General features: G+C 44.4%; 1 protein-coding gene across 1 annotated transcript in view; it reads right to left on the bottom strand.

Annotated features, from left to right (window-relative positions):
• Positions 1 to 4,844: 4,844 nt before the first annotated feature.
• SH3RF2 (SH3 domain containing ring finger 2) overlaps positions 4,845 to 9,403 on the bottom strand; it is a 143,920-nt gene continuing 139,361 nt past the window's right edge. The window contains exon 11 of the mRNA XM_019833842.3: positions 4,845 to 5,564. The gene's annotated coding sequence lies outside the window, so the exon portion shown is untranslated. The remainder of the gene's footprint in view (positions 5,565 to 9,403) is intronic.

Below are 9,403 nucleotides of genomic sequence, written 5' to 3'. Positions count from 1 at the left end.
TGAATTGTGTCTGCCCCATCCACACCCCCCCCCAAAAAAAAGATGTGTTTGATTTTACCCATATGTGATATTTGAGAAACTCAATAGATAATCATAGAAAAGGGAAGGAAAAATAAGGTAAAAACAGAGGGAGGCAAACCATAAGAGACTCTTAAATACAGAAGAATAAACTGAAGGTTGCTGGAGGGGAGGTGGATGAGGGGATAGGCTAAATGGGTGATGGGCATTAAGGAGGACACTTGTTGGGATGGGCACTGGGTGTTATATATAAGTGATGAACCACTAAATTCTACTCCTGAAATCATATTAATATACCTATATGTTAACTCGCTTGGATTAAAAAAAAAAAAAGATCTGTTGAAGTCCTAATTCCTGGGATCTGTGAATGAAACCTTATTTGGAAATAGGGTCTTGGAGATGTAATTAAGTTAAGTTGACATCATTAGGGTGGGCCCCACTCCAGTATGACTGCTGTCCTCACAAGAAGAGGAGGAGACACGCAAACATAGATGCACAGAGGGAAGCTTCTGCAGAGCTGAAGGCGGCGGAAGAGATCAAAGAGATGCGGCCACAAGCCAAGGAGCGCTGTGGGCGACGGGCAGCGAGAAGAAACAAGACAGGATCTTCCCCTAGAGCTCCCTGCCCACACCTTGATTTTGGACTTCTAGCCTCCACAACCTGGACAGAGCGAGTTTCAGTTGTTCTGAGCCACCCTGTTTGTGGCCCTTTGTTACTGTGGTCCCGGGAAGCTGCCACACCAGCTGTCCGCCACGTGAATGGCACACTCCTGCTTCTGTTAGGGCAGCAGCATGGAACAGGGCTGGGAAGTCCAGGTTCTGAAGCCCAGACTGCCTCCTGCATTTGCTAATTGTGTCACGATGGGTGCAATGTCCGTGCCTCAGTGGTAAAATGGTAATGCTGACCTCACAAGGCTGTGAGGATTCTAACAAGTCAAGACTCTTAGCGTGGTGCCTGGCAAGGCGCAAGGACTCTGTAAACATAAGCGGTTACACCTGTTTAGATGCTACTTCAGATTCACAGCAAATTATGCTGGTTTTCCATTTACAGTTGAGATCTACAATTATCTTTTCAATTAAATTTTAGGTTAAAATTGAATCCATTAAAATAATATTAAGTAAATAATAATCTGGATGGTTGGTGGATGTGGCAAACATTTTGAAAGTGGTAAGGCACATTTTATTGACTACCTGTGTATGTTCAGAGTACTCTACACGTTTTAAGGCATTTAAACCGTACGTCCCTCAAGAAGATGCTATTGTGGCTCCATTCTCCAGAAAAGGAAGCTGAGCCACAGAGAGGTTAAGTGACTTGCCCAAGGCCACATAGCTGCTAGGTGACTGGCAGTTTAGGTTCTTGAGGCTGTGCTCTTGACCTCTGCATTCTGACTTGAGCAGAGATGGTTTATGGCCAAGAGGCCTTCCTGGGCCCACGTGGTTGTACAAACTGGAAGTTTGCTCTACAGAGACAAGCTGGCCTGGCGAGCGCTGAGAGGCCGAGGAGGCCATCCCCACCCATCCTAAGCAGTGGCCGTCTGACAAAGTGATACCTTCCTCTCCTCTCAGCCCTCCCTTTTGGATGTCCAGAGCAGCTGCCAGGAACCAATGCCCTTTGGGAAAATTAAATGCTCAATGTTGATGTTTAATCTGTGATAAAATGCTCCCCCTCCAAGCCAGCTACTGAAAGAACCAGACCTGAGGGATGACTAAACCGGTTTTATTGTTCCATGCTAAAACACACATCGGGCTTCACAAGCTTACAGCTGGGAACAATATGCATCTCTGACGACGGAGAGTTGGGGAATGTCCCCACTTTGGCATATGATGGGCCTCTCCCTGCGTGGAGAGCAGACGGCAGTGCGGGCCCTGGTTTCTGGTGTGGATCTCCTGTGTCAGTGGGAGGTGCAAACGGACCTGTCCAGCAAGGGGGCCCCTGTTGCCTTTGCTTCTTCTCCTCAGTCTGGCTGATAAAGAGTAAACTCAGCACTTCACTAGAGCCACAAACCCAAACAAAACTCTGAGCTCTGAAAGTCATTGAATCTACCACCGAATCACAGAACAGAAAGCAGAATTAATATGTGGACAGTTCTTTGGAAACTGATGGTGGAGAGTTGTCCTGAAGCAAGGCAGCTTAGGGCCCTGTCTTCCGGTTTCCTCCGGAACATGTCATGTCCAAGAAAAAAGGACTTAACAAAAATATGTGCTTCCTTCCCAGGAGAAAAGTTAACCAACACCCAATATTTAAGTGAGAGACATTAACTTTGGTTTTAAACTTCCCATTTCCTCAGACTTGCAAAAAGCTACCAGTGGTATAAATCTGAGGTTTTCCCAACAGTGAAGGCATGTTCTAGGTATTTTTCATCTCACTAGAAAATTCCTTTTGTTTTTCCAAGATGCAAAGTGTGGAACAGATCTCTGATGACTCCGCATGGGCAAACAACACCAACACACAAGCAATAGACATTTCAAAGTAATCCATATGGATTATTATAAATTATAGAACTAGAAAACACATAAAACCCCACCAAATTTGTTGCCTTTACAGTGGAATATACTAAGGAAATAAGCTGCCAGCATTGGAGCTTTCTATTTTTTGGAACAAAGATATGAAACTTTGGAAGTTTAAGTGTCCACTGCTCCATAAAATAATTTTTTATAAGATTATGTATTTTATATATCTAAGATTTATTTACACAATAGCCCATAATAGCTAAGATATTACACCTTATTTTATAAACATCATTTACATACGTATTACCACATAAAGATTCTCTTTTGGTCCATTAAAAATACTAAAAAAACCCAAGAGACACAAGAGTCTATAGCTTTTCTGCTTATATTTCCATGGAGGAGTGAATTTTTCTCCCATTTTTTCTTTCTGCTTTTTCCCCTAAACGATACCCTCTCCCCGGACCCATGTATAGTAATAAGAAACAAGAAACGCAGACTCTGTGGTTAGTAAACTATTTGAGGGTCAATTTCCGGGCTGACCTCATTCTGACCATCCTAATTCATCCTCACCTCCTCCCCCATCCCTTATGCTGCTTTTCAGCCCATGACTATTTGGAATCTATATGGTGGGATTGACAGTTTAGAGATGAAAACTTTAGGAAATGGGGGACAGGAGGGCAGCGGTACTTTTCTTAAGCTTCTGGGTTTGGCTGGGAACAAATCAGATTTGTTGTCTGATGTTTTAAAAAAGTATTTGGTCGGGGCGCCTGGGTGGCTCAATCGGTTAAGCGTCTGACTTCGGCTCAGGTCATGATCTCACGGTTCGTGAGTTCGAGCCCCGCGTCAGGCTCTGTGCTGACAGCTCAGAGCCTGGAGCCTGTTTCAGATTCTGTGTCTCCCTCTCTCTCTCTCTGACCCTCCCCCATTCATGCTCTGTCTCTCTCTGTCTCAACAGTAAATAAACGTTAAAAAAAAATTAAAAAAAAGTATTTGGTCTATTGGCTAAGCAGGTTCAGAGGAAGAGCTAAATTTTCATGAAACCCTCCACCTGATAAGTCACAGAAAGTTCCCAGAGACTTAAAAAAACAACCAGTGTGAAAACTAGGAGTGGTGATTTCCTGTCACTGTTAACGTGAGAGGAAGAAGAAAGAAAATGTGAGAAGAAAACAGGAATGAGAGGCTCCTGAACACAAGGTTTTAATGAGTTGATGTGGTCTAATGGTTTCTGGGGATTAGGAGTAATGCTGTGTGTTCACCTCTCCCCCCCCCCCCCCCCGTTCCACCCCCCAGTTTATGCAGCTTGCTTTTGTATGGGCAGCTTGCCTATACTTCCCTTTTCATACATCATCTATGAAAGTAAAATTCCTTCCAACTCTGACATTCTATGACTTTCCTTGGAAAATGAAGTCAGTTCCAGAATATGAAGGTGGCATCTCTATATTCTTTGCTGCTGAGGCTAAAGAGGGGCCAACCAAACCTGAACTCATTCCAGAGGAAATGGAACTAACATTTAGTCACAGCAGTTAGGAGACAAGGGATGATGGACAATTGGCAACAGCATCACTGACCTTGTGTGAGAGGCAATGTCATCACTGTACTATTCTCTCTGTGGTCTCTCCCTACTTCTTGCCTTCTGACTCACCACCTCGCAGATACTGCCAACACAGCAGGGCATGTTTTTGCTTATTACCACTTTCCACCAGGGCTGAGAGTAGGTTGTGGTAAAAAGTCCAAGTTATTCATTTAATTAGGAGATGGGTGCTAGGTTGAGTCCTCCATGTGGCACCTTCACATAGAAGAAACCATTTCTGTAACCACAAAATCTATCCCTTATTCTGCTCACGGTTTGGCTGATGCCTGCTCCTGCTTACCAGCACGGCTGGATGAAAGACTCAGGTGTTTCAGTGCAACATAATAATTCTGAACTCTAAAACAACCAACATATCCAAATACTGCTGTGCTCTTGTCATTGTCTTTAAAAATCAGGGCAGAATGTGCTTTGAAGAAATTCTCACTGATGTCTTAAGATAGAGGAGAAGATGAAAATGCACAGCTCAGAGTCTCAGGGTATTTCCAAATTGCATTTATCTTTGCCATGTCTCTCTCCAGTTAAAAGAGACAATTTAAAATTTGTATTTTAGGGTCAGGGTGCCTGGCTGGAGCAGTCAGTAGACAGACCATACAACTCTTGACCTCAGTGTTGTGAGTTCGAGCTCCACATTGGATGTAAAATTTGTATTTTAGAGTTTTTTTTTAAACCAGGCATAGAAGATCTTCTAGTGACTTGCCCTTTAGGATGACCTACTCTGAACAGAAAAGAATGAATGGTTATAATTGATTTTTATATCTTTAGACTTGAAATAGCCTCACTGTACGCACTGTAATCTGTGGTATTTCTATTATTACATCATCATTTTCTTCTGAGATTCCTTATGTACCAATTCCTCATTTCTTTGATCAGTATGTTGGAACAGAAATCCTCTGGACCAGAGAGTGTCAGGGGTAAAAGACAGCATGAAATTGGAGTGGAAAAAAACAAAGATGTGGTGGATGGACACAGGAAGCTTGGTGGGAGTCAGGAGAGGGGGTGAAGGCTAGGGGTGTTGTGAAGAAGCATTGGATTCTCTGGCTTGAATATCCAAGAGGAGAATGTGATACCATCCCCTACCTGCACTGCTCCAAATGTGAGCTGCACAGACAGGCCAGTCACAGAGCTGGAAGGAACCTGAAGTCTAGTCTTCTCATTTGTCAGTGAGGTGCCAAGGTGTGAGAAACTGGCAAGACAAAGCTTGGCTTTGACTACCAGGAGAGGTGGGAATCTGCTGTAACCTGGAACAGAACATGGCTCATGTGCTGTTCCCCATCCTGGCTCACCACCCACGGATACTCTGGATGAAGACAGATTTGTTTTTTCTCCTATTGCCTTTCTGTCCCAGAGGCCAGCCTGTTGGTATTCCGGTACCATCCCTGATGTCCAAGGAATATCACGTGGTCCACAAACTCTCCACTGAGCAGTTTCCATCCCAGCAGATCATTTGTGCTCTTCAGCATCCCGCTTGTTGCTAGCTCCTCCTGGGAAGATGACCAAGACCGGGTCTGTGAAGGTGAAAAAGATTTCAGAATGTATTGTGTGTGAATGGACCCTGGAGAGAATGATAGTTCTTTAAAATTCTTAAGCCTTTTGGACAGAAATCTGTCTTGTCATTTCCCAGAAGAGGTGTTGTGTCTTCAGTTCATTGTATTGGGAGGTACATGGTGTCTATTTCCCCACTACTGGAGATGCTAACTGGGGTCTTTTGGTTACAGTGGTTCTCTACCAGATTTCTCCACACTATGAAGTTGCTCTTTTCCCCTCTGTGATTAGTAAGTATCATGTGAGGAAATACTCTGAGTTCTTCAAGCTTTCATCCACTGATTTTAATACCTGTTGATGTTTCTTACCTGAACCAATTATTAGTGTGGTGGTTGCCAAATGGTAATTAAAAAAAAAAAATTCCATCATTCCTTCTACATTTAGTAGTTGGCACTCTACTGTAAGGAAGAGCTTTTACTTATATTTATATAGCATGGACTCAGGCATTTCTATCTGATGCTGAGGATTATTTTGTTACTGACAAAAATGAATAATCTGAGTCTAATGATGGAGGAATATCAGACAAACCCCAACTCAGAGAGATACTGTAGAATAAAAGGCCTCTATTCTTAAAAATGCCAAGGGCATGAAAGGCAGTGAATTTTTCTTAAGTTCATTTATTTATTTTGAGAGACAGAGAGCATGAGTGAGGGATGGACAGAGAGAGGGGGAGACAGAATCCCAAGCAGCTTCTGTGCTGATAGCATGGAGCCTGAGGTGGGGCTTGATCCCACAAACTATGAGATAACAACCTGAGCTGAAATCAAGAGTCAAGACGCTCAGCTTACTGAACCACCCAGGCACACCAGAAGGTGGTGAATGTTGAAGAACTGCTCCAGGTTAAAAGAAAGCGAAGAGAAATGTGGGGCACCTGGGCAACACCCTGGGCTGCCCCTGTGCAGGTGGTTTGAATGCTCATCCCAGGAACTGGCTTCTGGCCCTCCTGGGTGCAGATGAAGTTCCAGATGATCCTGCTGAAGGGGGCAGGAGAAAGCCAAAAGGATGATGGGAAATTGGTCCAATAACATTTAGAAAGACTTGCCTTCTGAAAGACAGCCTCACGCTTTGTCCGTGAGTGAGTTCCTATGAAAATCCAGTAAAACAGGAAAGGAGCAGGAGAGAGACTTTTCCATCTTTTGGACAATTTCTTTCATCTGGGGCCTGATTTCTTTCCTCTCCAAGGACTCGAGCTGATTTAACAGACCAGTTTTCTCTTTGGGGAAACTTTCATGATGATCCCAGCCTCATTCTTTGCAGGAGGGTGTGGGACTGATCTTGCGAGGGATTTATGGGAAACACTGATTTTGGGGAGTCTTCCCCAAACCCTCACTCTCCAAAGGTAGAGTTCTGATCCATCGCTACAGAGTCAGCACTGAAGAACCCTGAGCTTTCCAGCAGGCAGTCATGCTTGGGCTCAACACCGAGCTGCTCTGAGCTCTCAGGGCCTGCAAAAAGGAACGTGGCGCTTCCTAGTTTGCTGACGTGCTCCATTCAGCACAACAGCAAGTAGGAGCTGTGGGAGTCTCCAGGTGTCTGTTTCCGTTCAGCAGGAGAAGTAGGCATGAACACAAAGTCTGCGATTACTAGGATGCTTTCTGCACCCCACCATACCAGTAAATTCCCCCGGATTTTGAATTAGGCTCTCTTCACTCTATACCACCAAACGTAGGCAGTTTTATCCTGCTCTTCGTGACTGTTAGCCCTTAAAAGAGAAGGCACCTGTGTTGGATATATCCTGCTTGTCTTCCCTCTGCCTAAATTGGTGCCAGTGCTAGTGCTGGGCACATGCCTTTGGAGATGCGTTAATATCACTTGGGTCTGGAAATGGACGGTCTCATCTGCAGATCGGCCCAGAATCAGCAGCCGGAGTCTGTCCCTCGGAGACTGAAGGTAAGGTTATTTGAGATAACCGCATTTGGGTCCCAAGGGAGTCGTGGTGGTTTGTCTGCTCTTTTGAGTACATTTATTGTGACGTAGCATTTCCGAGAGGGAGTGCGGGGCCCTCCCGGGCTGAGAAAGGTAACTGCCAAGGGAAGGCTGACTGCCATGTGGATCTGACCTTCCAGGTTGTGCTAAATGATGTGGAAAGGACTTCAACTCTAAGATCCACTGACATTTTAACAGGCACCCGAAAATCCCATCAAGTGGTAGGAGGTGTGAATGTACCTATGGCTGGCGTTGTGTAGCACTGGGTGGGAGCTCTTATTAGTGCTGTGTCTACAGGCCTGGGGTTTCAGGATTAGGCAGGTAATAATTCTTTGTGGACTGAGCACTCAGAAGACAAGTCTATTTGAAGTAGAAAACCCTGATGTCTTTAGGAAGGCTTTTGGGTTTCATCTTAAATGAGGTGGCAAGCTGTAAGCAGAAGAGACTGGAGTCAGGCTGCCTGGGTTTATTCCTGAACCCCACAGATTCCTAGCTGTGTGGCCCTGCGGAAGCTATTTATTGTCTCTAGGTCTTAGTTTCTTTATCTGTAAAATGGGGATAGTAATAGTGCTTACTTTGTACGGTCGTAGTGGGATGTTTAAATCGGTAAATGTAAGTAAAGCACGTAGAACAGTGGCTGGCACGTAGCAGGTGTTCTATGATTATTGGCACCAAAGTGTTATATATTAAGGGCCCTCTTGAACGCTGTTGATTGTGATGCTGCTTCTTATCCCAAAGAACGGAAAACGCCACAGGTGGATACAGATCATTAAACTGGCTCCTTGCTCCGCTCATTGCTTGAGTTTCTTTTGCCTTAAAGACTTAAATCTGCATTCTCTAAGCCGGGTTGTTAGGGTTTTACACACTTTCTAAAAATAAGGATAATAATAGCTTAGTGTTTACTTTATCTGGTTGTTGGTGAGATGGCCTCCATCATATAGATGAGAAAATTAAGACTCTGAGAAGTGAAGCAACTTGCCCAAAGTCACACAGTCACACCTGAGATACGACTCAAGTGTTCCAGTTCTATAGCCTGGGCTTGTCTGTTTGTTTTTCACTGTGTGATCCTCCTTTTATTGAGGAGGAAATTCAGGTACAGAAGTTAATGAACTTAACTCATTTAACATACCTAGATGGTAAGTGGCAGGGCTAAAGTTTAAACCCATACAGCCTGGATCCAGGATGTGATCTCATAGTCAGTGAACCATAGTGTGTTCTTAAGTGGGTCGTAAGGAGAGTCCTTTAATGCAAAGAATATACAGTAAAACCCTGGATTGCGTGTAACTTGTTCTGCGAGTGTTCTGCAAGACAAGCAAACCTTTCTAATAAATTTTAATTTGATAAACGAGGTATGTCTTGTAATAGGAGTAGAACGTGATGCCAAACATCACATGATCACAACTGAGCCAATGGTTCTTTTCTCTCTCTCTCTCTCTCTCTTTCTCTCTCTCTGCGGGGTTGTGGGTCATGGGTTGTCTCCCATGTTTGGAAGTATAGCCTGAGCTCTTAACTGCTCTGTCTGAGCAAGATTGGGGTTGGAGTGGGGGAGGAGCAGAGGAAGGAGGTCGTGGCAGTGGGGAGGGACACTCACAACAGAGCAATATTTTCAGAGTAAGTGGACGTGGAAATTCAGTCAGAATGTCCTAATGATAACAAAGCAGATGACAGTCCTGGACTACACAATTCCAAACAGCCATTCTGACTGCTTCTAAAAAAAATGACAGATTGCTTTTGCTTGCTGTGTGGTCATTGCTTAAAGAGCTGCGAGTGCGAGGCCCCTTGGAAGGTGTTCTAATCCTGTAGTCCCGGAATGTAGCGTATAGGCCCAGCACCCTGTCTTCGAGATGGGGCACAGGGCTTGAGAGAGGCCAGACAC

Source organism: Felis catus, chromosome A1 (assembly GCF_018350175.1).
Source record: "Felis catus isolate Fca126 chromosome A1, F.catus_Fca126_mat1.0, whole genome shotgun sequence".
In the NCBI taxonomy this organism is placed as follows: Eukaryota; Metazoa; Chordata; class Mammalia; order Carnivora; family Felidae; genus Felis; species Felis catus.
This window is presented reverse-complemented; position numbering and strand designations above follow the sequence as displayed.